The sequence below is a fragment of the Micromys minutus genome (assembly GCF_963924665.1).
Source record: "Micromys minutus genome assembly, chromosome: X".
In the NCBI taxonomy this organism is placed as follows: Eukaryota; Metazoa; Chordata; class Mammalia; order Rodentia; family Muridae; genus Micromys; species Micromys minutus.
In genome coordinates this window covers 49,379,253-49,398,680 of record NC_137970.1, presented here as the reverse complement: position 1 = coordinate 49,398,680, position 19,428 = coordinate 49,379,253, and the positions used below count along the sequence as shown (strand labels likewise).

At 42.0% G+C, this 19,428-nt stretch overlaps 1 long non-coding RNA gene and 1 pseudogene across 2 annotated transcripts in view; one reads left to right on the top strand and one right to left on the bottom strand.

Moving 5' to 3' along the window:
* Positions 1–18,392, bottom strand: part of LOC308416014 — a 59,488-nt gene extending 41,096 nt beyond the window's left edge. The window contains exons 1-2 of the long non-coding RNA XR_013974897.1: positions 18,266–18,392; positions 13,451–13,527 (exon numbers count right to left, since the gene is read on the bottom strand). This is a non-coding gene — a long non-coding RNA (uncharacterized lncRNA). The remainder of the gene's footprint in view (positions 1–13,450; positions 13,528–18,265) is intronic.
* LOC308415786 (ADP-ribosylation factor 1-like) lies at positions 7,791–8,451 on the top strand (annotated as a pseudogene). Its single transcript has one exon. The product of its transcript is annotated as an ADP-ribosylation factor 1-like (transcript).
* Positions 18,393–19,428: the final 1,036 nt, after the last annotated feature.

The window sequence follows — 19,428 nt, the reverse complement described above, 5'->3', positions numbered from 1 at the left end:
ACATAGAACATGAAATTATAACACTGCTTTAAAAGTACTTTTAATATTTATTTATTTATTTATATGTATATGAGTGGTCTGTCTTCACACATACTCAGAAGAATCAGATCCCATTACAGATGGTTGTGAGCCACCATGTGGTTGCTGAAAATTGAACTCGGGACCTCTGGAAGAACAGTCAGTGCTCTTAACTGCTGAGCCATCTCTCCAGCCCCCTTAAGAAGTATTTTTAAATTTTAATTTCAGCACTTTAAATTATTTATTTTTATGTGTATTGGTGGTTTTTGCCTGCATGCATGTCAGTGTGGGGGTGTCAGATCTTGGAGTTACAGACAGTTGTAAACTGCCATGTGGTTGCTGGGAATTGAACTCAGGACCTCTGGAAAAGCAACCAGTACTCTTAACAGCTAAACATCTCTCTAGCCTTCATTCATTTCTTTTTCGTGTATGTGTGTGTATATATAGTATATGTGTGTGGATGCCCACAGAAGGCAGAGCCCCTGGAGCTGGAGTTGTGAGTCACCCAACATGGGTGCTGGGACCTCCACTTGAGTCCTGTAGAAGAACACAAGTTCTCTTAAACACTAGGCCTTCTCTTCAGCCTGTGCTTCACCATCTTTGATCATTCAACACTACTAAATCATACGTTTTGAATATTTTGGAGAACAGCTTTCTCCTCCGGATCTATCCGGCAGTAGGGTTTCTCTCAGAGTCTCCCTCCCATAGCAGGCAGACATATAGAAGTGTCTGGGCTTGTCATTGCCCTGGAGGACAGACATCCTTACAGTTACAGAACAGCAGCAGCAAAGGTCACACCCGATCAGGATAATCATGGCTACCTATCCAAAGCCATAGACTCATTTATAAATGTAAATGCTGACCAGTACCATCTTTTGTTTGCTTCCTAATTATATCCTTGGATAGTCATAATGAGATGGTAAAATCTACTATAATCTTAGCAGTGATGCTGTTTATCTCTGGACTTTGTGTACTCAACTGCTGTTTAATATTATCTTTTCTTATTTACAGTTGTTCCACACTCAGATGGTTCTATAACAATCCACCTCCATCTGTGTTCTCCAATTATCCTCCAGTGCCTGGAAGTCAGCAAGAATGGTGACCGTAAACCCCTTTACAACACCAGTATCATCTGGAAGCAGGTAGATTAACTTGATGTTCACATTCTAAATAATTTTAGTGTCTCTAGTTTTGATGGGAGAATGTTAGGTAGCTAGACATATTTTAGCAGGTTTGGAGGCTACTGAGGAAGGTTCTCTCACACAGAACCTTTCTCCTTCAAAATTTCTGAGATTGTCCCAAAGACCCTTTTATGAGTATGCCATTCTCATCCAGAGAAGAAGAGTCTCTAGGATGACAACCTGCACATCATCCCCTTTCCCCGATTGTGAGAAAGACTTGCTTTACAAATGAGTACTGGAGGGTTTTAGAAGAACAAAGTTGGGTGGGTCGGCAAGGGGAAGTGGATCTAAGAGCAGTGTGGAGTGGGGGGTGAGTATGATCAAAATAAATTTTAAGGAAAAAAAACTAATAAGAAAGAGTGGAGGAAAGAGTGTTGGAGACTCGAATGAAAGCAAAACAGCTTATTACTTTGCATCAGCCTGGAATGTCAGTTGGGCTGACACAGCACATTGAGAAATGTACACACTCTAACACATGACCTTTCCTCCCCTTCCTCCTTCTCTTCCTCCTTCTCTTCCTCCTTCCCTTCCTCCTTCCCTCCCAACCTAACTTCCTGCTTCCTTCTTTCTTTTTTTCATAATGGGGGGAGGTTAGCACAATCTTAACATTTCGTCTAGGCATTACCTTTTCCTATACCACATTTATTTATTTGTTTATTTATTTTCTCAACAAAATGGGTTCATGTCTACATGTATTGGTGTATTTGGTGCAGCTTATCAGGTGCATAGCCAAGCGAGTGACTTTAGCTATGAGTGATTTAATTCTCTACATTTCTAGATGGGGGTGAAAGGTGTGGTTAGCAGAGTTTGGGGGACTAGGAAATCAGTAGCCTAGCAAGCATTAGCAGAGACAGGTGTCTTCTGCTCATTTGTAACTGAACTTAAAGCTTAATGCACCTTTGAAATGAATCTTCTCATGGCATTCTAAAACCGATCTAATAGAAAAAGTCAGGAATGTTCGTCAGGGCCATGCTACTTCCAGTAACTCGTTTTTCTACATTCTTGCTATCTCCACCCTCATAGCTGACTCAGTTTATGGGCCCCAGGATAACACCTTCTTCCCTCCCAACTGCCGGCCAGGATGAGACAGCAAGCATGGCCATCAGTGATGTGCTGTAGAACCGTACCCTTCCTCTAAAATGGGAAGGGACCCTCACTTTGCCATTCGGGCCTTATCTTTTCACAGAGCATCTGCCATATTGCCCTATCCATCAATGACATTAATAATCTCTTAGTGAAATAGAAAAAAAGGTATCCAGAGTTGGCATGAAAGATAAAGGTCTGTGTGTCCTTCACAGTGCAGATTATCAGCAGCAACCAGAGCCAAGAGACCTCCACTGACTCTCAGAAAAGCAATCATTTGGAGTCTTCAGAAGAAAGAGAAAGAGGGGATGAAACAGATGACCGGCATGAATCTGCAAAAGAGTGGGGTGACCACCACTATTTTCTAGAGTCCATGAAGCTCTGGTAGCCATCGGAATAGCAACTGCCCTCTGAAGCATCTCCATCAAATCAAGGACCTTTGAGGTGATGCTCCAGATGTTTGACTGCAGCCAGTTACCAGCAGGATGATGAGTTCTGAGCAAGAGCAGGTCAGGATCCACCCATAGAGTTTGCAGGCCAGGCTACAGCCAGCATGCTTGGCAGTGTGCACCGCAGACAGTAGCAGAGTACTCCTACGAATGATACTTTATGCTGATTCTGCCCTAAATCTTTCTGTTATGTGTACCTTTATAAAACACTGTAGTAATCATTTTAACAGCTTTGTTTTGAAATGTTTGTGTGAAAACTCTGTTAATACATACCTCTATGATTTTACAGTCTTAAAAATCTGAATGTATACTTAACTTCTGTAAGGAAAATTCTAAGTTTTTCACTTTTATGTCTTCATCTTTCCATTTGACAAACTCCCTTCAGCATTTTATTTGTTTTAATGAATAATGAGAAAGTAGAGCTGTTGTTTGCACAGAAACTGTTGGAACAACTTTTCCATTCAGTTCAGTATGTGTTTCATTTATTTTAAGTTCTGTCTTTGTTTTATTTAAACAATGGTCTTTAGGAATCATCCCTAGGCAGTGGTCCCATTTTGGAGTCAGTTTTTTTTACACTAATCTTGTTATTTTGTTCTTACTCCTCATGGCCTCCTACTGCTTCCCACTGCCCCCTGCTGCCTCTCACTGGCCCCCACTGCCTCTCACTGACCCCCTACTGCCTCCTACCACCCCCCCACTGCCTCCCACTATCCCCTACTGCCTTCCACCACCACCCCAGTGCCTCCTCCTGCCCCATACTGTCTCCTACTGCCCCCTACTGCCTTCCACTGCTTCCCACTGCCACCCACTGCCCCAACCACCACCCACTGCCCTCCCACTGCCACCCCCAGTTCTAAGGATGGAAGGCCTTGCTAGCAAGCTCTTTTCTGCTGAGCTAAACTCCCAACCCCTACTAATCTTCTCTTTTCGTTGTTCAGATCGATATTTCATTTTTCCTATTATTTGCAAATGGTTAGTCTCCTATATTCAAATTTTTAGAAATTATTTATTTTTATTTTATATACATTGGTGTTTTGAGTGCATATGCTCGTATGAGGGTGGCCTATCAGGACAGTTGTAAGCTGCCATGTGGATGAGCCTGGAACCTCTGGAGTAGCAGCCAGTGCTCTTGACCTCTGAGCCATCTCTTCAAACTGTTTTCTTTAACCTTGATGATTTACATTTGCACATGTTATGCTAGAAAATTATTAGTATGAGGCAAAAACAATAGCCATCTTTCAATCACCACCCAGATTTTCCTATGAAACCACATTTCCCACTAATTAAGCACAATGCCCAAGCCATATTAACATTGCATGTTGCCATATGCATAGACCCGTGTAATGCGCACCATAATGGAAAGGCAGCATCAATACAATGACATCCCTCATGCTATTCCTTTACACACGGCCTTTCTTTGCAATTTGTGATAGATGAAAACTGTATGGCTTATGACGTTAGGATAAGAAAAACATGAAAGGCCTGGAGAGACAGCTCTGCAGGTAAAGGCGTATGCCACCCTTGAACACATATGAAGATGGAAGGAAGGAACTGAGCTGTACACATGGCACAGCAATGCACACAACACTAATAATAGCAATAATGATAATAATAATAAGAATAAATTCAAAACAACAAAGAATGAGATCTATAACATTTAAAGAATATTGTCATGAAAATGATGGGACAGTCAACAAAATGTACATTAGACAGAGGGTTAACATCGACAGGTTTGGGCTGGAGAGATGGTTCAGTGGTTAAGAGCACTGACTGCTCTTCCAGAGGTCCTGAGTTCAATTCCCAGCAACCACATGGTGGCTCACAACCATCTGTAATGGAATCTGATGCCTTCTTCTGGTGTGTTTAAAGACTGACAGTGTACTTGTATATAATAAATAAATAAATCTTTAAAAACACTGACAGGTTCTTTATAAAGTAATTAAACCCTTCAAAACCCCACAAATGATCCAGCCAGTAAAGTCGAATTATCAAGCCAGCCATATGCATGTAATCCCAGCACTCAGAAAACAGGCAGGCTGATTTTTGGAGTTAGAGGCATATATGAATGCAAATGCTGTAATGAAACCCACTGCTTTGTTTGCTAATTAAAAAATAATAATTTCCAAGCGACTTCCTGAATAGGGAGGTAGCATAATGTATTTATTATGCTGTTATATATGTAATAATGTGAATATCTTGCTTGTGATACTAAATCAGTTTGCAAGGCTGTGACGGTTTGTGCCTGGAAGGTGAAGCCAGGACCACAGAAATTCTGGGAGCTTAAATTTAAGGCCAGCCAAGGATATATAAGACCCTGTCTCAAACAACAACACAACCAACACCACTACTACTGCCTGCGCTGTTGCTGTCGCTGTCCCTGCCAGTGGTGCAGGTGCCCCCATTAACACCGACACCAACATTAGCACCACAGCTAGCAGCAGCAAGGAAAAGAGCTAATGTATGCTAATTCCATGAGTTATTTTATTTTACATGCAATTGTGTTTACTTCCTTAATACTTGGAAACAAGTTGTATGCTGTACAAAAATAATAAACTTAGGCATTGCAAAGCAACTCAAAGTAGAAATACTGTATAAAGAACACATTAATAATCTGTAAGAAACATCAAAGGGTACAAAAGACATTCCTTGGGTACCAAAAACAAAGAAATCAAAGCTACTACAGGGAAGCCAAGGCAAGAAATGTGGCCAAACAAGCACAAAGGGGAGTTGAAGGAGGAAGGGCTGCCTGCGGGACGCCAAGACATCTACCCAGAAAGAAAGTGATGATTCACAGCCACACTGGCACCACAAAAAAGGGCCTTTTCCTATCACCATCTCTGCTGTGGACTGAATTTATCCCAGTCCAAGACATGAGAAGATGCTACCTAAAACCACAGCTTTCCTTTTGTTAGTATCCTTTTGGTTCCCTGACTTGTATATAGTCAACTTTTTGCCTAATTACCTGTTTTTCTTTTTAATTAGTTAATAATAACAACAGAAATGGGAGAACATTTAAAGAATAACTGAGGATCAAATAATTTTTAATAATTTTATTCAGATTATACGATTGAAAAATAAGAGTTGAGGTGATTTTTTTTGTTTGTTTTGTTTTTGGAGACAACGTTTTCTCTTTGTTTAGTCTTGGTTGTTGTGGAGTTCATGCTTTAGACCAGGTCGGCCTCGAACTTAATTAGTTTGAGACCATAATTACAAAGGCTTTATTGTTTGTATGTAGTATTTCTTAATAGCAATTCTGAATTGTGTGTGGTATAGCTTATCATAAAAGTCGTTATTTTAAGCTTATATATTTGAATATATCTTTAAGAACTTCAGTTTTAAAAACTTACTGCAGCCAGGCATGGTAGAGTAATTAATCCCAGCACTCAGAAGGCAGAGCAAGTTTTCAACTGTATAGTCTGACTAAAATTGACAGATAAGGCTTATTTCAGACAAAACTGTAGTATTATGAGGACTAGTCATAAAACAAAGGAGTTCAGAAAGACAAGGTTAAAAAGTCTATAGAGGGTGAGTAAAGGGACCTGCCAAACAAACCTGACAATCAGATCTGTATCTGCTCACCCAAAAGCTATGAGGATTGATGTGCAATGAGATTGATATTTTCATGCCACCTAATAACACAGTCTACATTTCTCAGCCGATGCTTCAATGAAGGAGTAATTTTAGTTATCAAGTTTAATCATGAATTACATTTCTCCTTTTTCTTCTTTTGCCCCTCCTGGGGATTGAACCTAAGACCCCAATCATGTTGGGAAAAGCACCCTGCCACTGAATTACAAACAATAAGTGTATTATTACACTTCATTTGTGATTCATGGGAGGATTGAGTGAGACAGCAACATGGGGGTTTGATGGTAGTAGTGCAGGACAGAGCGCATGCATAGTGTGTCTTATCAACCTTTGCCCAGAAAAGAAATGAAAACTAACAGGAGTTTGGAGGAACTTGCTTCCAACCTTGATGGGTGATCTTGGAGGTGGCTCAAGATTTTAGTAGAGGAAGAAACCTCAGATGTGGTGAAAATATCAGAGTAGAGTTTGGAAAGGAGTCTAAAGCTGTTAATTGGAGGGATGGCTCAGCAGGTGAGAGCACCTCTTCAACAAGAGGACCCAGGTTAGGTTCCCAGCACCACGTGGCAGCCAACAACTGCCAGGAATGGCATAAGCTGGTTGATTCAGGATGAGCTCTGAAACCAGTTGTTCCTGAAGTTGATAACTACTTCTAGTTTTTGGAATGTAGTCAGCTTTGCTGCTGCAACCTGACCTGGCCAGAATGAATTACCGAAAAGCACCACTGCCTTTCCCCAAAGAGACCAAGTCCCCTTTCCTCTTGCCAAGAGATTTAGCTCTCTTCTGTTTCAGAGTAAGTCCTGCCAAGAATCCCACCTGATCCCAGACCCTGTTTTTGTTTTTATTTTTAAATGTTTACTTTACACATTTAAGTGTTTGGCCTGCATGCATGTGTATGTACTGCAAGAGTGCCTGGTGCCTGCAGAGGCCAGAAAGTTGATTCGGATCCCCCAGAACGTGAGGGGTTGGAGTTGCAGGCAGTTGCAGGTGCTGGGAACCAATATTCTCTGGGAGAACAGCACGTGCTCTTATCCTCTGAGCCAACCCTCCAGGCCCAATAGACTCTTGTTAAACACTGAGAAATGTCATCAACGATTTCTTGTATGTCTCGGGATAAGGAATAGTGGTGCACAAAGTATACAGTTGGACCTATTCCTGTGCCAGCATCTGTCTTTAACCCTCAGATTATGAGGAAAGGATAAGAATTAATCTCGTATCTTCTATCCTGCATGCAACCAGTCAAAGCATTGGTTATTGGGAGCAACATATATTTTTTAGGGGGGGGTTCCTAAGTATATCAGGGTGGAAGTTCCAGTCTAGCTGATGAGGAGACACACATCAAGGGGAAGAATGCCTATTTGATTGAGCATACAGATGATGAAGCTAAGGGAGAGAAAATTAAGAAATTGAAAGGGTCCCGGGGAGCAAAACCAATGCCTGGCTGAGAGCAGCCGCCGGAGTTCTCTGGCCACCTGTCCACAAGCATGGGAAATATTTTTGCAAACCTCTTCAAGATCCTTTTTCGCAAAAAAAGAAATGTGTATTCTCACGGTGGGCCTGGATACTGCAGGGAAGACAGCAATTCTTTTCAAACTGACACTGGGCGAAATTGTGACCACCATTCCCACCATTGGTTTCAACATGGCGACTGTATCAGCTTCACCGTGACAAAAGTATCAGCTTCACCGTGTGGGATGTGGGCGGCCAGGACAAGATCCGGCTGCTGTGGCGTCACTACTTCCAGAACACCCAAGGCTGGATCTTCGTAGTGGACAGCAATGACAGAGGGCGTGTGATCGAGGCCCGTAAAGACCTCGCTCCGAGATGCCATTCTCTTGGTGTTTGCCAACAAGCAGGACCTCCCCAATGCCACGAATGTGACTGAAATCACATACGAGCTGGGGCTGCACTCTCTACACCACAGAAGCTGGTAGATTCAGGCTACCTGTGACACCAAAGGAGACGGGTTCTATGAAAGATTAGACTGTCTAATCAGCTCCGAACTAGAAGTGAACCAGACCCCTCCTTCCCCCTCACTTCCTCTTCTCTGCCCTCAGCTTCCTTCTCATGTCACAAACACGCCACTCTGTAGTCCTGTGCTGTCCATTGTGCAGATGCAGCCAGGACTTATTTAATGTAAATAATTTCTGTTTCCACTGAGGCAGTTTCTGGTACTCCTACGCAATATTAGCATTTTTATTGTAAAAAGAGAATCAACTCACTGTCAGTACTCAGAAGGGATTTGGGAGTAGGGGCACCTGGCCTCCGGGAGCCATTGGGCGGAGGACTGGTGTCAGCAACCATTTGGCGGTTGGCTTTTAACCCAAACTCAGTGCATTTTTTTAAAAACACAGTTAAAAATACAGGACAAGAACACTTGAACACATAGCACGGTTCTCACCAGCAGCCTGGATCTCACCAGCAGCAGTGTGTGCAAGGTGGGAGGGTCAGGCCATTACAGACTCCCATCCTGGAGTGCCCCCATCTCCATGTGTGAAGTAGTTTCCTCCCTCAGCCTGCAAGGGTCTGATTTGCCATCGAAAGACAACCTCTACTCTTTTTCTTTTGTATTTTGATTATTAAACACTGAAGAAGCTGGAGCTGTTGAATTTATCTTTGGAAATCTCAGAACTGGTTTATTTGGTGTTGTGGAAGCTCTTGCTGCTTTCAATACATAATTAGTAATCAACTGTTTTGTATACTTGTTTTCAGTTTTCATTTCAACAAGCACCGTAATTATAGCTATTAGAATAAAGTCTCTTAGCTATTAAGAGGGGGCGGAGAGGGGGGGAGAGAGAGAGAGAGAAAGAGAGGGGGGGTCCCAATTTGAGATCATTCTACCAGACTGAAAAGGTAAGGGTGTTCTCAACCAGTTTGCATGTTAAAGAGTCAGGGTCAGTTCTGCCAGGTTAACTGGCCTGCAAGCTTCTGGCAGATTCTTCCTTTGGTCAGCCAATCTTACTGTTGCAGTACTGGGATTATAGATGTGTGCCTCTGGGCCTGGACCTAAGATCTTGAACTGGGAGGCATGAGGTATCTGCTTTTCTGCAAACTAGAGTAGGTGTACTATAAGAAGGGCTAGCTGACTCCTGAGAGCACACACAGCATGAAAAACTATACAAACTTGTTTTAAAAGCTTCCAAGAAGTAGACCCATGAAATTTTGGTTTTTTTTTTTTCTCTCTCTCTCTCTTCCTCCTTTTTCCTCCCCAACACTCTCTCTTGACACATGGTGTCATATAGTCAAGTTAGCCTTGAACTCCATACATAGATGCTTATGGCCTTGAACTTCTGATCCTTATGGCTTTACCTCCTGCTAGGGTTACAGGCAAGTGTCCCCAAACACGATTTGAGAATTAATTTTCACAGAGATGCAATCATCATACAACCAGGGAAGGGTGATCTTTCAAAATAAGATGATGAAACAAAAAACCTCTCATTCATTATACAAATGTTTATTCAAATGAATACTAGATTTAAAGGTGCAAAAGAAACTATATAGCATATATGAAGAAGGGTAAAGGAAAACATCTGCATTGTTTAGAAATGGCTTGGAAGGAACAGTCCTGATTCTAGCTGGTAAATCTGGACTTTTCCAGGAGCATCTGCAGCCAGGAGACCACTTTACACACCTAGTTAAACAAAGAAGTGACTAACCATTCCAGGACCAGTTTTCCTATTGTCAGAGGAAAGTTTAAAAAGAAAAAACAAAAATAAATACTAACGCCATCACAGAGCCCTCTGTGCATTTGTGTTTACTTTCATAAATTCCACAGACAGCTACATGCTGAGATAATTAACTAGGCATCAGAATTACTATATACATGTATTTTCTAGGTCACTGCATAATCCAAAAGCAATGATGTCACCAGTTAAAGTGCACTCACGGCACTCTACCTTCTAAATCCATTTTTCAACAGAAAATACCCAGGCTCCTCAAAGCAATGGTTTAGGATGGACTTAGCAAAGGCAAACTGTAAGGTAAGCATTACCATCTTATAGTACAGAAAGCATTTGAAAGACGGTGGCAGCAAGAGCATGAGTTCAGGCCATTCTGAACATAAGACCCTATCACAAAGGAGAGAGAAGTAGAGAGGTTTTAAAGGGTAAATTGATAATTAGGGGCTGGAGAGATGGATCAGTGGTTAAGAGCACTGGCTGCTCTTGCAGAGGACCTGGGTTCAATTCCCAGCAACTACATGGCAGTTTACAAACATCTATAATTTCAGTTCCAGGGGATCTGACCACCTCTTCACTAAGACATCAAGCGAAGTGGCTGGGACATGTGTTAACAAGCATAAAAATTGAGGAGTTTCGCTCAGTCTTCAGCGGATTTCTTCATTTGTGTGTTCAGGGCACACAGAAGGCTGAGGAAAACACAAAGAAATGACCCCTGGACCACACATACTTTGGGCATAACCGGTGTAGAAAGAATTTGCAAAAGTACACACAAAGACACACACACACACACACACACACACACACACACACACACAAACCCTACCCAGATCTTCTCTTTTACAGAACAAAATTCTTATTCCATATGAGAAGGGCAACAAATACCTCAGCCTTGGGCCAAGTGTAAAAGCCATCTGAGCCCGGTGAGTAAACAAGAAGGGGTTAAACAAAACAGCTCTGGGTGAAAGTTAGAAATAAATACTCTGTCTAAATTTAGGGGTGGGGGCAGGGAGCAAGAAGAGTATTCCCTGCCAGTCACAAGGCTAAGGAAGGTGATAAGGCACTAAAAAGCATACCACAGGAATGAAGACAGTTAATGGAACAAGACCTCTGAGACACAGCACAAAAACCACCTGAGGGTGATATAGTTATGAGGCAATGACTCATATCAAACACCCTACAAAGATGTATCACTCTGGACCCTCCAGAATGCAGTGGACAGAGATAACTTGTAGAGCCCGCCTGTAGCAGAAAGACAGGCCATCAAGTGAGGGATGAAGTTGCTCATCCCACAGTCAAAACTCTGACCCATAACTGTTCCTGTCTGAAAGAACTGTAGGGACGGAAATAGAGTGGAGCATGAGGAAAAGGTGGTCCAGCAATAGGCCCAAAGTGAGATCTAGCTCAAGGGGAGGCTCCAAGGCCTGACACATTACTGATGCTATCTATGGAGCACTCACAAAAAGGGACCGATCACGACTGCTCTCCGAAAGACCAAAGAAGCAGCTGAAAGGGTCAGATGCAGATATATTTTTACCCAACCAATGGACAGAAGCTGGTGACTTAAGTGGTTAAATTATGGAAACACTGGAAGAAGCTGAGGAGGAGGGCCACCCTGTAAGAGGACCAGCAGTCTCAACTAACCTGGACCCCTGAGATCTCTCAGACACTGGATCACCAACCAGGCAGCACACACCAGCTGATATGAGGTGCCCAACACATATACAGCAGAGGACTGCCGGGTCTGGGTTCAGTCAGAGAAGATGCACCTCATCCTCAAGAGACAGGAGGCCACAGGGACTTTAGAGATCTGGTGGGTTGGGTGGGGTGGGAGCATCCTCGAGGAGACAAGGGGGCGGGGAGGACGTATGTGATGTGTGATGTGGAACAGTCAGAGGATGGACTGAGAGGGAAATAAAATCTAGAGTGTTAAAAAAAAAGATGTATCACTCTGAGAAAAGCAAGCCTCAGTTTCAGCTCCAGAGCAGTGGGACAGAGGCTTAGGCTGGGGTGAAGGAAGACAAAGCCCAGAAAGACATCCTCAAGAAAACTGATTAGGAACACAATGGGGGAAAGCAAAAGCCTAAGGATGCTCCTAATCACAATAGAGAGGTTGGTGGACAAAAATAAGAAATTCTAACAAGCTGAAAGTATTAAACTAAAGAGTAAGGACCATAGACTAGTTTAGCAGAGAAAACTAGACTGGCTCATACTCAATGTGCCTTATATGAAAGCTCACTAGTAGGAAGTGACAGATCGAATAAGAATAAATCTTGCAAATTAAAGGTCCATGAGCCTAACTTAATTTAGAAGCTTACATATAACCCCATTTTCCACAGGGGTGCAGGAAATTGATGTTAACCCTTTAGGTGGGAGTAATAAAGTCATTTTTATGAGAATTCAATAAACTTAAGAAACAAAATGTGCTAGGGCTTTCTGTTGAGCCTATAAACCTGTGGTACTCAAACTACCATGGGTGACAACCCCTTTGGCAAACCTTTATCTCCAAAAATATTCGCATTGTGATTCATAATAGTAGCAAAACTACAGTTATAAAGTAACAATGAAAATAATTTTATGGTTGGGAATCACCACAACACGAAAAACTATTAAAGGACCACACACAGAATTAGGAAGGTTGAAAACCATTGCTCTAGACAGACAACAACTATTTCTATGCAATATTAAACAAAACCTAAGAATAAGGCAATGATGTAGGACAAAGGTGTATCTAGGTATATATAGTTTCCAGTCTTACTTCCTCCGACACAAACCAGTTCAATGAAAACCTAAGGAAAAGCTAGGGATGGTGGTGCACGCCTTCTGAGTTAAGGACCAACCTGATGTACAGAGTGAGTTCGAGGACTGCCAGGGCTACACAGAGAAACCCTGTCTTGGGGAGAAAAAAAAAGACAGAAAAGAAAAAAGTAAAGAAAACTTAAGAAAAAGAATAGAGGTAATTATTCTATTCCTCAGCAAATTATTATATTTCTCAGCAGGTCTGAGCCTTAGAAGCAGACCGGGGTAGAGTTTCTTAGTGTCTTCTACTCTGATTTGATACAGTAAGTATAGTAAAGCACCATGCTGGGGAGTGTCCATTTTTGGACTCCTTCATAGGCTTCAAGTGCTATCTTTACAAAAGAACATAAACTTATTTGAATCATACTTTTAAACAATATTACCAAGAGCCATGGGAGATGTGGAGGAGATAGTACAATGTGTAAGGTGCTTGCATGAAGACTCAAGTTCAGATCCTGAGCACATCGTCAAAACTAGGCATGATAGCGCAGTGCAGCACTTGTGGGTAGAGATAGACTGCTCCCACATAGCCAACCGGTCTTCCTGAAGTGACCAGCTCCAGTTTCAATGAGAAACCCTGTGCATCAGTCACTTTTCTGTTATTATGATAAAATGTGGCCAAGGCAACTTATAGGAGGAAGAGTTTATTTGGGCTTACAGTTCCATGATGGGGTGGAGGTAGCAGGCAGCAGGCATGGTAGCTGGAGCAGCAGCTGAGAACTTGAACATCTTCAACTGCAAGCATGAAACAAAGACAGTGAAGTCAAATTGGTGCAGATCTTTAAACCCTCAAAAGCCTGCCTCCAGTGACATAATTCCTTCAACAAAGGCAGTACCTCCATAGCCTTTCCAAACACATAAGGTAGGGTCCCAGGTTCATTCCCAGCACCTACAAGACACCTATAGACAGATGTTTTACTATCAACAACTTCATTCCAGGGGATCCAGTTCCTTCATCCTGCCTCCCCTGAGCACCTACCTAGCACACAAGTGGTATGCAGACATATATGCATGCACGACACCCTTACCTATGAAATAAATAAATTTAAAAACTGCTGAGCACTGGTAATGCATAACTTTAATCCCAGCATTCTCTAGAGGCAGAGGCAAATAGATCTCTGTGAGTTTGAGACCAGCCTGGTCTACAGACTGAGTTTCAGAACAGCCAGGGCTAAACAGAGAGACCCTGTCTCAAAGAAATAAATTAAAATAAAAAACCAAAATAGAAAGGAATAGAGGAAGATACTCGAAGTCAACCTCTGATCACATGACTCAGTGCACTCACAAACACACACATACACACACACCAGTGCCTGAGACAAAAACAATAGATTACCATGTAATTAATACAAAGTAATGGTCAGCTATGATAACAAGAGCCAGAGATTAAGTTCAATGCTGTTCCCCCTTAGGGTGACACCGAGGATGTAGTGTAAGTAATAAGCACATTAGCTGAAGTCCTGTGAAATCATTAAATTAAAAAAAAAAAAAAAAAAAAAAGACCAATCCAATAAGCCCTAAAAAGTAGGAAGACACACTATTCAAAATCTCTAAGATGAGTGGAGTGTAGTTCATCAAGTCGATACCCCTGCATTCTGGAAGCTAAGAAAGAATATTGCTGTGAGTTTGAGGCAGGCCTACATCTAGACATCTAGTGATCCCCAGGCTACACTGCAGAGTAAGGTCTTGTCTCAGAAACAGCCTCCAATAAAAGAAATCACTGCAACATATTACCTAAAATTTTCAAGTTTCAACAAAACCTGCAAGATATATGAGAAAATGGAAGGGTGACATTTGTATGAGGAACAGAAAGCTCAGTGCTAGAAAATGACTGAAGCAAACACACTTCACACCAGATGTCTGGGAGCTAGAAACTGCTCACACCGTTTAGGGTATGAACCCTGAAAGCAACAGCTCTGAGTTCTATCCTTGGCCAGAAGCTGGGAAATGCCCTTGCTCCTGTCTGGGCAAGAGACCAGAATGCAAAAATGACCACTATCCTAAGAGGAAGAAAATATACTTTATGAATACCAGCAGTTAAAGAACAGCTCCTAGAGTACCCCACACTAAATCTGATCAACGGACCCTGAAGGCAGTGGTGATGCTAATGTTAAAGAAGTGATTCCTTGGGAAACAGAAATTATCATAGTTGGGTGATATGACAAAGATCAGCAGAAGCAACATTTCTCTATTTTAGAAACCAAATTGATCCCGTAAAGGCCTCCGCCATGCAGGACACATCATCAGGCTTAGTCTCCTTTCAACAGCAGCTCTTCAGGCTTTTGTTTGTAACTCGTGCAAGAGGGAGGCTGAGTCAGGAGGGGTGCTGCAAGTTTAGGGACCACTCAACATAGTGCATGTCATGTAGCCGGAGCTACAGAGGAAAACTCTGTCTTAAAAACAGAAACTATATATATATATATATATATATATATATATATATATATGTATGTATGTATGTATGTATGTATGTATGTATGTATATATATATATATATATATATATATATATATATATATATATATATATCCTCTCAGCTAAACAGGAACAGAAGGAAATGCTACCACACATAGCATATGCACATACAAATCACAGAAATGATTAAAGTTCGAAACTTTTCTCTTAAGATTATAATGAAACAAAGAAGACCTTTACCGCAAGCTTAGAGCAGTGGTGGTTCCTGTTCATTCAGTAATGTTCAAAGATTAAAGCAATAAAAAATGAGAAAAGACAGAAAAAATATTCAGAAGACTGGTCAAAACTGGAGCCACAAACTCAACTGTCTAAGTAAACTATCCCAAGGAAACTTAGGTGCAGTGGCTCATCTCTACAGGACTACCTGCCTCAAAAAACAAATAAATAAAAATAAAAAATAAAAATAAAAAAAATGTGACAGCTGAGGGCATAGCTCAGCAGAAGAGCGTTGCCTACCCTGTTCCACTGTGAGTTCCACTCCTAATAATGGGGAGGGGGTGTTTAGAAAAAACGAAAACCTGAAAGAATATACAAAAGAATAACAAATCAATAGTAGATTGCTTCATCAAACTGGTACTATCCAAGGCCAGTAAAGAAATATCTACGTGGAAGCTGTGTGGAGTGCATCTGCAATCCCAGCACTCGGAATGCTACAATAGCAAAGTGATAAATGTAAAACAAACTACATCCAGCATCTTCTCTATGCTGAAAACTAAAACAGAGCAAAGAAAAAAAGGGCCTTTATGAAATGTGATGTTCCCAGAAGACCCACAGATGTAAAGCAATCCAAAACTCCGAGCAGAAAATTTATGGGCACTAACTAACTGTCAAAAATGTATAGCCAATTTCTGGTTTATAATACATGCCTTTAGCCCTAGCACTAAGCAGGCAGGAGTAGAGAGGCAGATCTCTGTGAGTTTGAGGCTAGCGTAGTCTACATAGTATGTTCCAGAACAGCCATGGTTATGTAGAAAGATCCTGTCTCAAAGAAATAAACAAACAATACATAGTATGTTCCAGAACAGCCATGGTTATGTAGAAAGATCCTGTCTCAAAGAAATAAACAAACAATACATAGTATGTTCCAGAACAGCCATGGTTATGTAGAAAGATCCTGTCTCAAAGAAATAAACAAACAATAAAACAAGCAAACCGCCAAAAAGCCTGGGTGGGTGCAGGGAGAGCAATATCGTGGACAGTCCAAAAATTCTTCACACATATGACTCTTTGAAGCCATGGTTTTCACTGATGCCTGACTGATTGATGGTCAGTACCTGAGTCAAGGTCCTGAGCCACTGCTGCTCTGCGGAAAGACCCATCAACACAGAAACGTTGGACACAAATGGAAATAACATTCCAAATCTGTGTCTCAGGCACTATATTGTTTATTATTCAAAAGCGCCATCAGTGTTCCCAGGAAAACAGCATTCCCATGTTTCAAATATGTGACTTCCTTTGCCTGCATGCAGAACCATGGAAAGTCACTTGTAGTGGATGCTTTAACTTATCAGTGCTCTGTTCAAAGACTCCTTTGTCTATGCAGTGGGAAGAGCTGTCCTGTGTTCATAATTCATAAAGATTAATCGCTGATATGGACTCATTATTCTGGTCTTAGTAATATCCTATGCAAATAAGAATGATTGCTTTAATTTTTCTTCTATTAAAAATTTTACATTTATTTCATTTCATGTGTATGAATAATTCTCTTGCGTGGATGTTTGTGCATCATGTACCTGTATGAAGAAAGTCAGAAGAGGATTTGGATCCCCTGGAACTTGAGTTACAAAACGTTGAGAACTCCCATGCAAAATACCAGCCATGTTAGAATTTCATATGTCACAAAAAAAATTAAGTGGAGAAGCTGAGCTTTTAATCCCAGCTATTTGGGAGGCTGAGGCAGACACATTACAAAATCAAGACCAATCTGGGTTAATACTCTATGGGATGACAAACGAGCGAGACCCAATTGTGGACAGATAAGGCAAACCTTCAACTATGTTAGTGTTTGATTTCATTCTCTGTGTTTGCATTTGTGTTAATGGGTCATAATATTTAAAGCTGCCAAACAATGTTTTAAAAAACAAAGTTATATATATGAAAAATGAGACGGTATTCTACAACTCATTTTTAATGTAACAAGCTATCATATCATCTTTTATACCAAAGAGTCAAAATATAGAAACCTTTTAAATATCCTCCTATGGATGGATACACAGGTTGTTTCTTTATTGCTTGTAACAAAAAGAGAGCTGCACAATTATCCTCCTTTAGGGACCCTTCTTTATATACTGATGCTTCTCTTTCTGAAGGATTGAGCCTTAAAAGTCAGAATACTGAGTTCCAGACATTGGAACTCGGTATTCTATATACTTTTTTATTTCTCTAAATATAGCTACATTAATGTTTTCAAATGGTTGTAACAATTCATACTTAATCCAGCAATGTCTAACTAAAGTACTGAAATTTCTTTTGATCAAACAAGCATCCAACAACAAAACACAGATCACCTTTTAAGTGTTGTTATAACAAATGCTTCCAGACCATATATTCAGTAACACACTCGGGTCTTCATTTGGAGTACACAAGAAAGGTATAGGGGGAAAAGAGTGTATTATACCATAATTATTGTTGCAAATAAGCTAGTTTTATCAACTACTAAGTTTTGATGAGAAAGAGTTGAGGCCGTTCGTGGATGCCTCTGGCCAGCTGGAATAAACACTCCATTTTGGAGACACGATCAGTCAAACCTCAATTAGACAAAGGAAAACGACGGAAACCTCCAAACACCATCTCTCCTAGGAATTAGCCTCCCCGGCCTGACGGGTTCATCTGTGGAGGTCCGGTGATGCGGGGACTGACCACTTATCTATTGTGGGCGGAACAGTGGAGAAATTGGGTGTGCCAGCCGGCTACTCTTCCTGCTCCCTAGACCATGCGGTCGGTCGGAGTGGTGACCGCTGCCGGCCACCTCTCTGGCAGCGCGAGACCCGGCACTCACCAGGGCACGTTCATTAACTGGCCAGCTTCTCCAATCTCCTTATTTAGTCATCCTCTAGCTGCCTTGCTAATCCCGGAAAGGACGCATACATGTGGACGCCGCCATCTTACAAGTTATAGAAGCCTGGATTTCTGGCGCCGCGGGGGAGGGGGGGTCAGGGGGGGGGGGAGAGCATGCGTCACAGCCAAACGGTCTCTGCGCCTCGCGGCGCCGCGCTGTCACGCTCTCCCTGAATGGCTGCTCCTGCAACGTGACCAGGACAGTCAGCATTTGCTTCCGCAGAAGACTGAGCGCTTGCGGTTCCTCCCACGGCTGCCTCTGTTAGCTTCTTTCACATACTCCCGCTCTTCTGGCCGTCTTGGATTAGTTTTTCTGTTCCTCTCTGTAATTCCTTTGCCTTTCTGTCTCCATAGCCGACGAGCTTGTGTTTTGCTCTTCTATCAGAGCCGCTTCTGTTTTTAGCTGCCAGCATTGCTGTAGCTGCTATAACTGCAGTCCACGTGTCACAGAGGTTAGGTGGCAAAGTAAGCCACAGACCTGGGAACGTCTCGTGGTTGTAGATAAATAGACCTTGTCGTATCTCTATGGAACAACTCACGGGACCCGAGGCTGACTCCTTTGCTTTTTGGTCAGTCACACCAATACTGGTTACTACACAAATTAGAAAAGGATCCTGCATTATCAATAAAGGCAGAGAACAAAATTCCCATTTTAAAAAGAAAAAAAAAAAAGTCTCATTTTACCCATTGCCCCAAGACGCACAGGGGAAGGAGAGATTGCTCAGTGGGTAACAGTGCTTACTGTTCTGGCAAAGTATGGAAATTCAGTCAGTCTCCACCAACCATGTGGGTGGGGGCGGGGAACTCACAACTGCCTCTAATTCCAGGGGAAGCTTGGTAAGTTACTGAGGCGCCTCGGTAAATATCTGAAGTCACTTTAGGAAGGCTTTGCTAAGGCAACCTGGGACTGCTGTCATGGAGCTGAGGACTGTCCTCTCTCCAGAGGGGAGCACATTCTCCCTTACCCTGGCTTCCCTCTAAGACAGCGAAGCCCTGTGTCCTCTTCATTCCACTGTAGGTAGTGCTTCTCCTTCGCTGGGCCTCCTGGGCCGGAACCACAATTTGCCTTTTTGGAATCATCTTTCTTCTGGAGCGAGTGTTTCT